The sequence below is a fragment of the Vanessa tameamea genome, chromosome 24, assembly GCF_037043105.1.
Source record: "Vanessa tameamea isolate UH-Manoa-2023 chromosome 24, ilVanTame1 primary haplotype, whole genome shotgun sequence".
Classification (NCBI taxonomy): Eukaryota; Metazoa; Arthropoda; class Insecta; order Lepidoptera; family Nymphalidae; genus Vanessa; species Vanessa tameamea.
In genome coordinates this window covers 1,520,586-1,538,044 of record NC_087332.1, presented here as the reverse complement: position 1 = coordinate 1,538,044, position 17,459 = coordinate 1,520,586, and the positions used below count along the sequence as shown (strand labels likewise).

At 32.1% G+C, this 17,459-nt stretch overlaps 1 protein-coding gene across 1 annotated transcript in view; it reads right to left on the bottom strand.

Annotated features, from left to right (window-relative positions):
• LOC113404864 (uncharacterized) overlaps positions 1-17,459 on the bottom strand; it is a 295,398-nt gene that overhangs the window by 204,874 nt on the left and 73,065 nt on the right. The gene's annotated exons all lie outside the window — the stretch shown is intronic.

The window sequence follows — 17,459 nt, the reverse complement described above, 5'->3', positions numbered from 1 at the left end:
TATTAAAAGTTTTAATTGAAATTGATTTAATTTTACTTGTTTATTGCATACACTGTAAAATTAAATGAGTTTCTAAGTAATGATATTTCATTGGGAAATTAATCTTCATAATTAATTGCTTAACTCTATCGATACAGATAGTAAATTGAATGATACATAATTTATCATTTAACATTTTTATTTTTTTTTTATTTCAAGAGAATATTTAAGCATACATATTTATATAAAGGTCGCAATGACTTTATTTCCTGAAAAAAAAATCCACGTGTATAATAATATACACATTATTCTTTTGAAAAACTTGTTTCCATTAATTGTAACTTCTGTCTGTCCACACGTTCATTATAAAGACATTATGCTAGACTCGCTTGAAGCCTATGTTAGGCTTATCGTAATGACATAATTATATTTTCAAGCCTTTTTATAAGCTCAAAATATGCAAAGAAGTTATTTTGTAATAGGTAAATATGTTATACTCGTTCAAAACACATTGTTCGTTTTTATTTAAATTTTTAATGTAATATTAGTTTGCTATAAATATGTTTGTAGTAAGAGCTTGGCTTTATAAAAAACATAATACAATGAAATAAAGGATTTCTAATAAAAATTTTGCGAAATTATTTTAGATCAAGTTAAACTTTTCTGGTCATTAGAGCCGGATTTGCATATTTTTTCACCTACACAAAGCTACCCAAGCGCAAACCGTTAGTGAATTGGTTACTTTTACAACTTATTTCAATGGTATTTTCACCTACAATGCTCCCAAAAAGCTCACTATTCGACCGCAAAGCTTTCAACAACTTTGAGAGCTTTTAATCCTGATAAAGTGCTGTGAGTTTTCAGTCTGGAGTTTTACTTATTTTACGCCGATAGTCAAGTTTCGGGTATGGCAGCAAAAAGATAAACTGTTATGCTGAAATGTGAATATTTTTGGAAGTTTTGATCGTATGAAAAGTATTTCGAAATCAAAATATGCTTTATTCAAGTAGGCTTTTACAGGCACTTTTGAATCGTCATTTAACAAACTATATGAGTATAAGTGAAGCTACCACCGGTTTGAATGATTTGAATTTATGAACTGGCAAAGTTAAAAATGGCTGCAGAATTTTTTTATAGAAAGAGATACCTTGCCCCAAGAAGGCTTTATTGACTTTGCGGAGTCGGAAACTTGGCGTTATAAACATATCTTTCCGTTTATCAAAGTGATCAGTGTCGTTGTGAATATTCACATATATTTCAAGCTAGTATCCGCTTCGCGTGTAAGGGGGAAGGGGGAGGGGGGGAAATTGTTCAAAAATTTACATACCCTGTTAGGTACCATACTCGTCAATTTGTTTGCCAAATTTAATTATAGTCAGTTGATTACTTAAGCGTAACAAACAAACAAATAGACAAATTCACATTTATAATATCAGTTAAGATTAAATAAAGTTTGAAGTGAAATGTTAAATTTAATATTGGTTTACTATTTCAGTTATCTGGGGTAAGTGGCAATCTCTGTAACGCCTTTCGTAGTCGCAGCGTAAATAGTCAGTCGAACATTTATTAGATAGGAATTAAATGTAATTTTTGACATAATTTTAATGAGTTATTACATAAACAGTATGAAATATGTTATGTTAAATACTGAAATATTTTTCTCAACTAACACCGATAAATTTTATATAATACAATTCCTACTTAAATTTTTTTTTTTTAGTTTTTTTTTTTTATATTACATTCCATTTCATAGTAAATTCATATAAAAATGTGATTTAAATATTAGTATATTTAAAACATACATTAAATAAGTCAATACTTCATTATAAACCTTTCGAAAAGATTACAAGAAAAATGTCCCTTATAAAAGAGCAGACACAATTGATCTCTTTCATGATTGGAAAATTGTCAAACGAAGTATACGTAGTGCAAGCCGTTATTGACAATACTCGTGGCAATCAACAAGGAATGTTGCCAATATATGCCAATTGTAATATCTGAAACGTACTATGGTATTAAGTTCACACATTATTAATTATGGCAAAAATTCCTTTGTCTAAAAGATAATCTATTTAATAGCTACCTGTAAATGATTATTTAGACGTTATTTAGACGACCTCCGTGGTCGAGTAGTGTGTACACCGGTTTTCATGGGTACGCCACTCCGAGGTCCCGGGTCCGATCCCGGCCGAGTCGATGTAGAAGAGTTTTCTATTTTATCTTGGATCTGGGTGTTTGTGGTACCGATACTTCTGATTTTCCATAACATAAGTGCTTTAGCTACTTACATTGGGATCAGAGTAACGTGTGTGGAGTTGTCCAATATTTATTTATTATTTATTTATTAAAAATATAGGGCATGATCCACCTGGCTGTTAATAATGCTATTGTTGTTGATGCCTATTGTGTAACGCATTGATCTAGTTTACTATTGTCGTATTTTTGAATATGCTATTGATATTATCTTCTGTTGGCCCGATTTCGATGGTTTGTTGCGTGTATTTCAGTACATAATCATACAAATAGGTAATTATTTGCTGTATACCTATACAATATGTCATATGTCGAAGAATCGAGTCCAACTGCCGGCCGCAGCGGTGACGTCAATTTGAAATTATTTTGGGACGATTATAATTCTGATAATAATTATTCTTATAGTATTTTCGAAGGTACCTATTATTTGAGAACCTACTTGAAATACATGCCCATTGATTTTCGTCTTCCACGATATGAATCAGTGTAGCGGAGCTATCGATAGTTTGACTATCGATAGTTGACCTCGAAAACTATTCAGGATATCGATAGACTATCGATACTATCTCTAACACCTTAACTATCGATAGTCTATCGATAGTCGACTATCGACATGCAACACTCATATGAATATAAAAGTTAGTGCATGATTTTATTGGTACTCTGTGCGTCATCGTTGACTTGACAATTTGTACAGTTAAGTGTGTATCCGTTTGAATCTTTCCGAGATAAGCAAAATCGAAGTTCAAGCTGTGTCAAAGATGTTAACAAAATTTTTATGAGTTATTAATATGCGTTATTTATTTATTATATAAAAAGTGACTATTCTATCTTGAAGGCGGTACAATTGTAAGTGCACGGTACAGTCACAGCAAAAGTTTGCAATGCTCTTAGCCCTGGTGATAGGTATTTCCACGAAATGCGATTGAACTACTGCATAGCGGACTAAACCTTATGGAGCTCGCACTTAAACTCAAAAAACAGTTACACGTCAATAAGCTTTAGTAGTAAGATTTTGACTAGAAATATTCCGATCAGTTAACTAAGTAAGGCGTGGATGAAAACTTTAGGTACAGGACTTAACATGTTTAACGTGGCACGCGAGTTTGAGCTGTACCGACTTCCAAACTCGTAACTGCTATTAAGGATTTCGTGAGATAGCTAATAGGTAGTATTTGATTACTGATCAGACCCAGGATGTAACTTCGTTTTATTGAAAGTAGATAGACTGGCAAATAGGCCACTTGATGGTAAATGGTCACCCAGACATCGGTACTGCCAGAAATATTATAATTATAATAACCTTTATTTACATTACTCATGAATTAACCTTGGGAATTAAGATGCTAAGTCTCTAGCACCTTTAAATAGACTGGCTCGCTCATCCTTTAAACTTAAACACATTGATACTAAGTGTTGCTTTTTGGTGGTTAATCTGTGATGACTGGGTGCAACCCTTCTACTAATACTGAGATGTATATAAAATTAGTTGGGTGTAAAGTATTTCTTCTCGATCTTTCGCTAGTGAATATAAATTTTTCTCATGACATTTAAACTTTCCAACTTCATGATTAACTCGAGAGTACTTGCGGAAATCGATTACGTGCCTTGAATTGATCATTATCCACTATTCAAAGCTACGGTGTATAAAAAAATTTATTAACAAAAAGTCAATTTCAATAATACGTTTTATAATATATATATATATATGTATATATAAAAGCGAAATACCATTTACGGATTAATCTTGAAATCTCAGAAATTACACATACAAACTTGAAACTTGGATGGTAGGTTCCTTATAGGGTGTAGACATCAGCTAAGAATTTACGGATTTTACGAAATTAAGGCGTATGGAAGTTTGTTTTATAAATTTCGCTCGGATAAAGCCGCAGGTTCAGCTTATTTAACATTATAGTACTTCCGTGCAATATTGATTTAAATTTACGGCTTCTAATTAGGCCAATTGCAATTATGAAACTGGAAACTCTGGGTGTAATGTTATGTAATGAAAAAACAGTATCGAGTATACGCAATGAATGTTATTTATTGTTAATTTTGATTTAAAATATAACGTTAGCAGACAAGTTGCATATAAATTCTCAATACGGACAGTGTTATATGTTTTTCGAATATCGAATGAGGGTCAAATAATTTCTCGATCCTTATAAAAGATAAGATTTTTGACGTAAATATACATATTTGGTACATAGTGTTTGTATACGAGATATAATTTTTTGAGCTGGTTATATGATGTTATCCAAATCTATGAATATATGTCGATATACATTTTATATATTATTGTTACTCTGTATTAGTATGCCATTGAAGTTCGCTTAATCAGCTGGGCTTATTTCGATTATAAATAAAATTGATGAATTTTTTGTCTGAGTTTGAGTCGGTGAATTATGTTTTATGCCAAAAATGTATTATTAATGAATATAATTATTATTTTACCTGTACGAAGTAGGGCAATATATTGTCTTACATACAGATATTAACACTAGCCGCTCTGATGTATTATTTTCAAATATATTGTGAACGTAATTTATTAAAACATCATAGTGTCATTCTATACCAGAAAAAGAAAACTACATTGTAAATAAGTTTGGTATATTTTTTTACAATTAATGTTGAAATCCGATTCCTAGAGCCGTTCTGTGAGACACAGTAAAACATGATCGCAATGTTAGCAAGTGTTAAGTGACTTTGACTTTAATTAGTAATGACATTTAAAGAAAACACGCATTATAATAGCGTATCACTGTAAGTCGGTTATGAATGTTTTAGATATGAAATGATTTTTTACAGAATTAACACTGCAATAGTTGATGAATTATTTACAGGATTTTATAACATAATACTTTTCTTTCGATTTTTTGTATCGTATTCTATTGTACGAGATGGCCTAGTGGTTAGAACGCGTGTATCTTAACTGATTACTTTAGATTTAATTCCAGACAAGCACCACTAAATTTTCATGTCATGTAATTGGTTTTGATACTTCATCTCGTGCTTGTGGTGCTGTGGTGTGATGTGGTGTGCGTGAGGGAACCTTCATGTGTCTAACCACTCCGTAATGGAGCATCATAGTGGAGTAAGCTCCAAAACCTTCTCCTCAAAGGGAGAGGAGGCGTTAGCCCAGGAGTGGAACATGTACAGACTGTTACTTTAATTCTATCGCGAGAAAGAAAAGAAACAACTCTCTTTAAATTTGAAATATTTTTATTGTTCATAAATTTCTTCCAAGTTGGAACGATTTAATCGCCTCCAGCCCTTTCTAAAAATGAAAACTGATCGATGAAAATACCTACTATAAAATTGGACAGTACTTTTACTGTACAGTACTACTACTAAGCTTAGTCGCCTGTTCTGTTTGGTTATTTTTGTTTTATTTTCCAGAACAAGTTACAATATTTCCTTAGAATATAATACTACGTTCTTAAATAAACTATTCATCATTTCATCTGATTGATAATATATCTTATTTTTGATTTTTTTTTATGAGAAGGTAAACCGCTTCGTTACGTAACGCGTTATGACGCCAGTATGTCTGGCTTCCCTTTCTCTTACGCATACGGCAACGGTAGGCAGATTTCTTCTCACTCACTCTAACCCCCAGCGTTAGCCGTATTTCGCACATATATTTGTTTTTATAAAAATAATCGATATATAAGATTTAAAATAATAACTTAAAAATTTAATTAATTTTATCTCTTACAGCCCCAATAACCAATACCATGGCGTTTTTCAACATATAGACCTTCCTTAAATAAATTATATCAATGAATAAAAAGTAAGACCTCCGTATTGTAACAATTGATTGTTCAATGAATTATTATTAGTGTCACAGAAATTTGCTTTTGTTTCGTTAAAATATTTAAGTAATTTGTATCAACATAAATTCATTGCTGAATGGATAAACGTTTAATTGGTATAATTGTAAAGTTACGGAATGAATTATATTGAATCGCATTACATTCTGAATTTACCGTTGAAACTGTATTAATGACGAATTCTCTTTTGTTATTTTATTTTAAATTGAATATAGAATGAATTTGTTTTATTATTAATATAAGTACTAGAGTAATATACTTCAAAAACTTTAGCTATAAATATTGTAAAGAGGATTATTGGTTAACTAATGCTTTGTCTTCTTTTTTCGATTTTTAAATCCATTGTGATAGAGAGAGATAGAATTTACCGCTAAACAACGTATATGAATAAAGGCTATAAATGTTCACTGGGCCTTTTAAACTATCTTAGATATACAATGAAGAAAGACAACTAAAATTTTGTAATTCGTTTAAGTAATGATGCGTGTTATTTTGAAAAAAAAAGATATACAATGTTTGTAACTCATATAAAGCCTGTAGCCATATTGTTCTCGAGAATAAAATTTAAATATACTGTTAATTTAGTCCCACAAATTCATTAAATATATATTGGCTCATAATATATGCGTATCGGCTTTGTTACAATTGTTTGAAACGGCGTAGCGCTGCTACGAATATTGTAGCAGTGAATAGCTACGAATTAACGTAGCGCTACGCTATTGAACAACTATTAAACACATATATTCTAACTGAAGTTCAAATGTTCCAAAATTAGTTTTGTGAGCTCAATTTGTGTATTTTATATTGGTTTGAAAAGTATTTATCTAGTATAATCTGGATTTATGATAAATTAGTTGATTATTTTTTTGCAGTGGATTCACACAGACTGATAATGATCGTCATTAATAATTAATTAGGAAAATAATCACAAACATTTGTGGTACTAGTCTGTTGATTATACGTTGCGTTAATAATATCGAAATCACTCTGTACGCATTATTACCAGGAAAACACGATGGAGCTAAAATTACCATACCGTTTTAATAAATAAATAAAATGTTATTTATTAAAACGGTATGGTAATATTCCACTATCAATGATGCACTAATTAATTTATATTGCCAAAAATGTTATAATTCAATTATCAAAATCGACGTGAAATTTAACTTTGCCGTTTCGTAAATTCAAATAATTTGTAAAAAATACATTGGCAAAGAAGGCATATTATTCGATACAAGATTATATAGATGATAAAAAAGCGTGGTGTTAATGCTTGTTGACTTCCCGGCAGGAGACATAACATACATATATAATTGTATTTAACATGACTGTATTTTTAGTTGATGGAAAAGAGTAACTACTGAATTTCTTGCCGGTTCTTGTCGGCAGAATCTACATTCCGAACATGTGGTAGCTTTACTTAAAATAGTTTGTTAAATAACGATTCAAAAGTGCTTTTAAAAGCCTACTTGAATAAAGTATATTTTGATTTGATTTGATTTAAAAATTTGCAAAACAAAAATCTTTAAATAAAAATATATTACTATAATTCGTGCGAGAGTCGTGATAGTCCAGATGGCAGAAGACGCAAATCTTATCTGATGATTCTAAGTTCATCTCTTGCTCGGAGGTAACAGAAAACATAGTGATTAAACTTGCAAATGGCGAGTAAGAATCTGCCACGTATACTAGCCTGAATTGGAGAAGCGTGGTAGAGAACCTTCTCCTCAAAAAAGAGAGGAATCCTTCGCCCATCAATGAAATTTACCGACTGCAACTTTTACTTTCTTAGAAACTTCCCTCTGCGCTATTATGTTGTTGATAACATTACAAAATATTGACGTACAAGTTCAAGCTTAAATTGTGTTCAATATTATTTATAACAGAAAGGAAAGTTTCGTTTGAACCCGCACCTCAATTTCTATTCCGAATGATAATTACGAAACCTTCATAAAGTAAAAAGCATTAGTAGCATACATAGATTTTTATATCATATATACATACATATATTATGAAATATGTTTAATTATATCTTTTGCTGTTAAATTGAATAAAGCTATTTAATTTTTAGTAATACTTTGTGTACCTTACTCACACACACAACACTCACACACACAAGTATTAAAGTTATTTTTTGTAACCGAACGAAATGCTAGTTTATGATAAAGCAAAGCCTCTGAGAAGCCTAAAAGCTCTTAGATGCAACGACTACCTTATTGTGTCTGTACAAATATCGTCTGAGATGCGTTTACATCAAAACATAATACTACATATATTAGCTTGCTTATAAAGTATCTGTCGAGTGAATTTATAATATTTTACGCCTTGATTCTTAAATGTACTATGAACGAAAATGTATGAATTAGCTTGTAAATGTCCAACTGCTGGGCAAATATTTATTTTCATCTCGAGGAGAAAGTACTTCCAACATGCGTAGATTTTCTCACAATTATTTTCTTCACAGCTGACGGCGTAAGCACCACGAAATTTTCATGTGCTTAGTTTAGTTAAGTTTAGTTTATTACTGATATTTATGATAAGGTTTACCAAATAAGGAACATGTTGGGATAAAAATTCGAAATGTGCATTGCTCACGGTTACTGAATCCTTTAATTATCCCTTAAAAATTTTGTTTCTTACAAATATCTCTTACCTTAAAGTTCAGATAATTCTATATAAGGTTACATTATACCAGTTAGCTTTGAACGTTTGTTGTATTTAAGTCATTAATTATGATCTAATTAATTAATTATGATGGTGATATCTTAAGAGCTTAAAGTTTTCCAAGAATTCAGTACGGATTGTATAATTATATTAAAATCTCATATAGATATTTGTTAGTAATTTGTTATAATTTCTACTTGAGTTTCTAGTAATAATTGAATTAATAATTTTGTTAATATCGCTAAGATGATTGAAAATTACTCATTCAAAGGGAGAACGTTATTGATTGAACGATGTTACGATATATTTTAGGCTTATAGTTCCACCTTGATCAAGATCATACCTTTAACCTTTAACTTGCTTGCTACAATTACCGACCTTCGAATTGTTTGACCGTTTATAATTGATTGAAAAGATAGTTTTAATATAAATCAAACATAAAAATAATTTTAATGATGTAATCTCTGATTTAGTATTTAGGTGCAGGCTTTTACTAGTAAATACAAACGTAATTACTAATAACAGCCTGTAAATACTTTATATGTTGTCGTCTAAAGCCCAAAGTGGGCTAGGATCCACATAGGAAAATTTTAAGCCGAAACATGCATAATCCGAACAATGGTCTCGAAATCTGCATCATAAACATATTATTACATGTGATTTACAGTACATATTATTAAAATTACTTACGTTTTCGAAACCTCCTGATTCATTTTAATAAATAATTGCAAGCAAATTGAAACTTTTATTACGATAGCGCGTTATACAACAGATCGGCCGGCGGTCATGGCACCGTGCCAAGCGCGAGTTACTTAGTGACCTTCCCCTGTGCCAAATCAATATGTTTTATATTTATTGCATTCAAAATCGATAAATGATTTTATTCCAATTTAATTTATATAAAACGCGTGTTTGATCATTTTTTAATTACACGAATACAATGATATGATGACGTCCTTAACGATTTCTCTTAAGGGAGACCAGTCCTCTACGTAGGACATACATACATATATATATTTTTATGATATAAGTTGGCGGACGAGCAAATGGGCCACCTGATGGTAAGTGGTCACCATTGCCCATAGACAATGGCGCTGTAAGAAATGTCGCCAATGCGCCACCAACCTTGGGAAGTAAGAAGTTATGTCCTTTGTGCCTGTAGTTACCCTGGCTCACTCACCCTTGAAACCGGAACACAACAATACTGAGTACTGCTGTTTAGCGGTAGAATATAAGCATATTATATTGCACAAATGTTTTAGCAAACACAGGTGCACTCTTATAATCCGATATCCGACAAAGCTGGAAAGAGTTCGGACGCAGGACGAACAGCCTTACCTTACCTCCAAAGCAAGGGAGTATACACACTTTCAACAACGGGAAGCGACTTTGTTTTATACTATGTAGTGATCAAAGATCAAAGAGCCGAGATGGCCCAGCGGTTAGAACGCGTGCATCTTAACAGATGATTTCGGCTCCAAACCCAGACAGGCACCACTGAATTTTCATGTGCTTAATTTGTGTTTATAATCCATCTCGTGCTCGGCGGTGAAGGAAAACATCGTGAGGAAACCTGCATGTGTCTAATTTCAACGAAATTCTGCCACATGTTTATTCGATTGGAGTGTATTCGCATTGGAGCAGCGTGGTGGAATATGCTCCTAACCTTCTCCTCAAAGGTAGAGAAGGCCTTAGCCCAGCAGTGGGAAATTTACAGGCTGCTAATGTATATTAGTATGTAGTGATAGGGGTTATCCGCAGATACCAGCTTAGAAATGAGTTCCTCAGATTTTCAAGAAAGACAATATTGCAGTCATTTAAGTATAGTATGATATGTGTCTAGATTTTTGCGTTATTTGGAGGAAAATTAAACGAGTCACGAGGCCTTTAACCTACGAAGTACATTCGAAGTGAAATGCAAGCCGAAACGCCATTGAGCTAGATCAAAAGATAAAGTCATGAAAAATTCATGCAGCACCTTAGGAGACTTCGCAGTGATGCAAATATGACTATGTCAAGTTGTATTTAAGTCAGAAATGATTAAAATGGTAATTTTTTGACTAGCTACCCATCCCGACTTATAGGTATACTTCCTTAGCGGATAAGTATCTCTTATATAATAAACCTGTTCTTAATTACAGCCCTCTGGACACAATAGTTGTGCGTTGATCAGTCAGATAAGTTTTTGAAAGTATTGATGACGTTTCCTTTGCTCTCAACTGACATGAACTCCTTGTGAGTACTTAATAAGATAACTAGTAATATCTAGTAAAGCTAATTAAAGGAATTCTCCACTACCCTTATTAGCTGTCAACCTCGTTCTAGAAGATTAAGTAAACACGACATATAACTTGACAAGAACTACAACTGTAATTTTTATATAACTTATATAACGATACAATATTGACTATATAAAATCTAAGGGAAATTAAAATTATTGTTGGACCTTTATTGGTTTGGTGGTCTAAACTAATTTGACCACCATCCGTTATAAAAAAAGAACCATTGTATATTAAATCCAATCAATTGACAAATTAAAACACTTATTTTTTTTTAAGATACCCTCAGGTTTTGAATGAAATCAGTCAGTTTCTATAGTCGCAATAACAATTTGTTCGTATCGAAAACGATCCCAATGCGCAGCGCTCATGCAGACCATTGCAACAATAGAACCGTGTACGCTTATTCGACCCACAGTTTTGGGTTTAGTTGAAAATTAGCAAAGCTTCAATAAATATTTTGAGATACCGTTCTAAACATGAGATTACATACATACACATACTATAAAAGTTACAGTCGAAACACTTTTCCGGGAAAATGTATTATTTATTTTTATTATATTTTATTTATAAGGTTCTTTAACAGTGTTTTCCAAAATATTGTGTTAATAAATATATATTATGGTGTTTTTGTGCATTCCACACATTACACTTAACTAATATTATAAATGCGAAAGTATCTCTGTCTGTCTGTTGCTCTTTCAGAGCCAAACCACTCAACAGAATTTGGTTGAACTTTTTTACGCCTGACGACCAACCTCTAAACGCGAACGAAACCGTAGTATTGTATAAATTAAAAAAAAATATATAGTTAGATTTCATTCTTTTAAATTTTATATAGCTTTGTGCAAGCAACTAAAATATTTAGAATTTTTTTATTAAATAAGTTATATACGTGGATACATTATATAAATAAACTAATGAGCCATTAGTTTATCCATAAATATTGCCTATGTTATTACGGTAATAACATAGGTAATATTTTATTTCTGTTAGCGAATCATCTACGGAATGGCTAATGACTTGCGGTCCAAGAGATACATTACATACCAACAGATATCACACTAACAGAAAATTTATTTCTATAAGCGTATCTTGAATTTAAACATGTCAGAGTTTAGCTAAACCTGTCGCTCTAAACGATTCTCGATTAAGATTCTTGGCTGAAACATTTATAAAATGATTGGTTTTCGTTGTCGTTCAGAAATATAATGTACGATTTTATTGATATTATAACAAATGTTTCTCAATCATGTAAAGATTTTAATAAACCTATCATTAGAATTATCATAGTTTCTGACTTCGCAAAGTTAAAAATAGATTCCACAGCTATTCTGAACGTAGCCTTTTAAAAAATTTAAAGCTACACCAAAACATTGCTAAATAACCCATACTATAATATACAAGATTATATTAAACATAAAAAAGCGTAGAATTAGTATTTATTTACATTTAGGCAGGATAAATAAAAAAAAAATGTTCTTTACTGATATTCTCTATACGTTCCGAACCGGTAGTAGCTTTAAATTTAATTCAACACTGTAAAATGGCGATTTAAAATGTGTTTTTATGAGACTACTTGAATAAAGAATATTTTGATTTGATTTGATTTATAATATATATCAAGATTAACCTTCGTGTTTTTCTTTAATGGCTGAAAATGACTTTGTCCAACAGCAACTTAAAAAAGTGAAAACGTTAAAAAACTCCCCTAAATGTAATAAATAAATAACAATATAGCTATATAAATATTATTGATAAAATTGACTCTGCGATTCGAAATACGAAGAGTAGAATTCTTAATGAAAAGGAATGTTGCGTTTCATTAACATTTCTACAAAGAGATTTTCAAATCAGAGGTTTTAATCACGACTTACTTAGGACACGTCTAGACATGTTTTGTATTTAACGAAGTGTGCTTTAATTTTTCTACATATACGTTCTTCTTTTTAGCTTCGATAACCTATTTTTTATGATATCGGTAGGCTTGAACCATCACCGCCTATGGACAATGGCGTTGTAAGAAATATTAACCATTCTTTACATCACCAATGCGCCACCAACCTTGGGAACTAAGATGTTACGTCCATTGTGTCTGTAGTTACACTGGCTCACTCACCCTTCAAACCGGAACACAACAATACTGAGTACTGTTGTTTGGCGGTAGAATATCTGATGAGTGGGTGGTACCTACCCAGACGGGCTTGCACAAAGCCCTACCACCAAGTATAATTTTAAGCATTTAAGCTCTTGGCAGAGTGGTCGTGGTCTTTATGTAGTTGTGGCTGATGTTACTCTCTTCAGGATGTTACGTCATATCACCCTGTCAATTGTTATCCAAGTACACTTTTGTAATGGTTCGCCCACCACAGATTTAATTTGGTCAGTCTTCATATATGTAACTGGATGTAAATTACATAATATATAAATATTATTATTTTTTTATTAGTACTTTCGACCACGAAAGTTATGTTTTCTGTGCAGTCTATTATGAGAATGGTTCTCATAATAGACTGCACAGAAAACATAACTTCACTAATGTGGTGCAAACACGAGGCAGTTATTGTTTATAAACAATATTTTAAAAAAATCTACTCTTATACTAGAACTAGTGGTTGTCCGTGGCATCGATCGCATTTTAGGGGTTGGTCACTACAAGTTCGTACACTAAAAGTTTGAGAACACTTGCTTTTTACTCGTAAATATTTCGTAGAAGTTAAATTAGTTTAAAGTTTTATCGAACTAAAAATTCCGATTCCTACGGAACGCTTTCCAAACTAGAATGAGTTGAGGGAAACCGGAAGGTCATTGGCCTTTTTAGTAGTCTTATTATAGGGAACTCCGGCTTTGTCTGTTAGTTTATATTAGTTCGACACCGGCTTATATTTTATGCGTCATAAATGCTTTCGATTTTTAATATTTTAGTATTCATCGGAATAAGATTTAGTACATGAAAAGTGTGTAATCGGCTAGTTTTAGGATACTTGTATATGTTCGTCTAGCGAATAAAATATCCAGTGAAAATAAAATATTGTCAAAAGTTTCAACTAAAATTTTACAAAGCATAATATATTCTATATGTTTGTATTTTATGTTTAAATTCATATATTTATGAGTTCTAAATTCAACATGGACTGTTTTATTACTTCTGAATCTATGTTGAAGAGATGTTATTAAAAGAATTATTTTTGTCGTATTTCTAAGAAAACGAAAATTGAGAGTAGTTGTCCCGTTTAAAAGTGCGCTCTTAACATTAAAGTTTTATCAAGTTGAAAGCCGTAAAAATCGTAATTCTAAACCAATCCCTAAAGTAACAGAAAAAAAAACAACAAAATAACTCTCTTGGGTTTTTTTTATTAAAAGGTGTTTGTTATAAGTCTGCGCACGACACATTCATTTACAATATTTAATATTGTGCTTCGAAAAAATCTAATTGAATTTCCCTTCATTAATCTATTTTTGAGCACAACAGTACTTTCAAGTCTGTCGTGCTTATTTCCTTTCTAATTCCTTCCCCGCTGAGGTTGTAAAGCTTTAGAGCTTAGTCCCCATTGACTCAAGAAAAGCAATCACTAAAAAGTCATTTAAGTACAAGGTTAAGCGAAAGCTGCTACGTACATAACAATCTCGGTGTACACAATTTCTTCCCTCGCTCAGTTTTCTCTTCAGTGAGTCCAGTATTTTTTTCTTTTGTAGTTAAAAACATGTTTCTACTTTTGTCAAAATTATATTTAACTTTGTGTTGAGTGAATAAATTCAGAACTCACTGAAATCCAAGCAAACCTCCGAATTTTCACGTGAAAATTAAGAATAACATCGTTAGGAAACCTGCATGAGTTAGAAGAAAATTCGCACATGTATGTATATATTGCAATATTCACTAGAACAGTGTTGTGGCATTACATGTTAACTGATTGTTCAAGTGTCAAGAATAGAGCACTTGCTGCTCTAGAGAGTTTGTGTTTTTGGCTCATTGTTATATTAAACTTATAATTTTAATACAAGGACATCAACGTCAGAAATAAAAACGAAGATTGTTTTTATTTCTAGTATTAATAATATGAATAGCTTTTAATGTAACAAATTAATCTAAATAGAAGTACATTTTTTGTTATAACTTTCATAAGCATTTCCTCGACGAAATTCGGTACCGTAGGCGTCCCAAGCACGTTCTTAATGATCCTGACGACAAAACTACTCCTGACAACTTAACCTTGTTAGAAAGTACTTACATAGACAACCCACAAAATTTCCGTTGTTGGAGACAGTACGAAGATACATTTCTGATATTTGCGCATATCAAGGCGAATTATTCGAAATAGGCATTGTTTCGAATAATTTACAAATCCAAGGGCCGACTTCAAAAGGTATTCTAAGAAGAACGTGCCATTAAACAATTATCAGCTCATAAATGTCAAGCTGTTTGCCGTAGGTCTATTCTTCTCTTATAATAAATGCATGATTATTATTTTTCCGCCAAGCTGATTCAATACGTTATGGTGATGTCATATAATTCAGAATATGTTTCCTTCACCACTAGCACGGGATGAATTTTAAGCAAAATTTAAGGATATAAAATCTCAGTCATGATTTTCCACAGTCGGACCCGAGATCTTCTGTTGTGAGATAGTGTTCTACCTAATTGTTATGTCAGCCTGGGCTATTGGAATAGTCATTTAAAGGCTTAAATGGTTATAACACTTCATTTGGTGGTAAAACTTTGTGCCATTTGGGTATGTATAACCCGCTCATCCGATATTCTACTTCTACATCAGGTTTGAAGGGTGAGTAAGCCAGTGTAATTATAGGCACAAGGGAATTCTCCCTTCCCAAGATTGGTGGCGTTTTGGAGATTTAAGGAATGGTTAATATTTCTTACAGCGCCAAAGGTTATGGGTGGCCAATTGTATAACAAAAAAATATTGCACAATATTTAATCTTCTAATTTGCGAAACTGTCGAGATCGTTAATTCAAATTCGAAAATATAATTTACTTGTATTCATAAAATATGTTTAAATCGAAACGAAATTAATCAAATCAAATAAATTAAGTCATATGTATTTTATTCAGGTAAACTTACAAGAAAGTATTTTTGAATCGTCGATATTTCAACTCTACCACCGATTCCGAAAGCAGTCCATAGCAAGAAGAAACGGCAAGTAACTGGCATAGTTGCTCTTTTCAAAAAAACAGATTTACAATGATGTAATTCACAACTATTTTTCAATCAGTCCTGAGATGGAAAGCCTAAATCTAGACGTGTTTTTCCAAATGAATTATAAGATTTATTTATTAATTTAACTTTATTATAAAAAATAAATAAATATAGTTTTTAAATTTGTTAAATCGTAAATTGATTGTACTTTCCGGTATCTCATTATATATGCATATACTTTGCCCAAAAACATTTTCTATATCGTATTCAAGCGGAAAGTAAGGGTTACAAGTTTATTTTTATATCTTGTATTAATAGTATGTATATCAGCTTCTATGGAATTTATTTGTATATTCTTCCATATAAACATTATATTATCTGAAGTACAATTTCTTTAAAGTTTTCTCGTAAGGATGTGCTAGAAATAATACTATAAATATATCGATCTCTTTTCCGCAGAATAAATTCAATTTCAATATCTGCGGCATTTCCCCATAGCATTCTATATCATAACAGAATACGAAAATTATTAAAATAAACTAGTTTAGCAATGATGTATGATGTATAGCAATTTATGAGCCGAGATGGCCCAGTGGTTAAAACGCGTGCATCTTAACCGATGATTTCGGGTTCAAACCCAGGCAGGCACCACTGAATTTACATGTGCTTAATTTGTTTATAATTCATCTCGTGCTCGGCGGTGAAGGAAAACATCGTGAGGAAACCTGCATGTGTCTAATTTCAACGAAATTCTGCCACATGTGTATTCCACCAACCCGCATTGGAGCAGCGTGGTGGAATATGCTCCATACCTTCTACTCAACGGGAGAGGAGGCCTTAGCCCAGCAGTGGGAAATTTACAGGCTGATTATGTTATTATATGTAGTTTAGCAATAAATATGTCTGAGAGTTTTTGAATTGTTTTTATTGCATAAATGGCACTACTTAGTTTCTCCGCTAGGGCAAACTCATTCGTGTATGAATCAAAGTTTTGTAAGCGTTGTTTATTCACGAATATCTATAGTGTATTGATTTTATACGTAATAGGTATATTGACTTGGCACAGCTGAAGGTCATTATCTAATCCGTTTTTGGCACAATGCCATGGACGCGAGCCAGAGGTCCGTTGTGTAACGGGTCACGGTTAATGCCAGTACCACGTGCTACTTACTTTGTTACTAAGGCCTTCGTGTTTATTAAAAATCCTGTACGTATTAATCCTTATCAACATTGATGACGTCTTTGTGAATAAATATGTAGCGTGCCAACACGCAGATATGAATCATCGATAT